Here is a 353-nt window from a genome sequence, read left to right as displayed (position 1 = left end):
AGGCTAGCAGCCAATCAGACACTCACTCAGGCTCTCACACTGCCCCCCCAGCAAACACACGCTCGGATACTTCCTCAGCAAGCAAACAAACACAGACTCGGATACTTACCAGTCCCAGGCAAACTCCTGGGAGTTACATTCTAGTACATTGTTAGTACATTCTAAGACAGAGTCTGTTCTCAAAGCAGTTCACAGAGAGAGAGACTCAAAGCAATACTCTAACAACAGAAACAGCACCCAGAGACTCCCCGCCCTTTTGTTGTATTAACAATTGTCATTAAAATAGAGATAGAGGATGTATGTGGATGGATGCTTGGTGTGGATAATAACTGAATGATCAGGGAGGTGCCAGC

The sequence above is a fragment of the Lepidochelys kempii genome, chromosome 1 (genome assembly GCF_965140265.1).
Source record: "Lepidochelys kempii isolate rLepKem1 chromosome 1, rLepKem1.hap2, whole genome shotgun sequence".
NCBI lineage: Eukaryota > Metazoa > Chordata > Testudines > Cheloniidae > Lepidochelys > Lepidochelys kempii.
The sequence above is the reverse complement of the archived record's forward strand: the minus strand, read 5'-3'. Positions refer to the sequence as shown.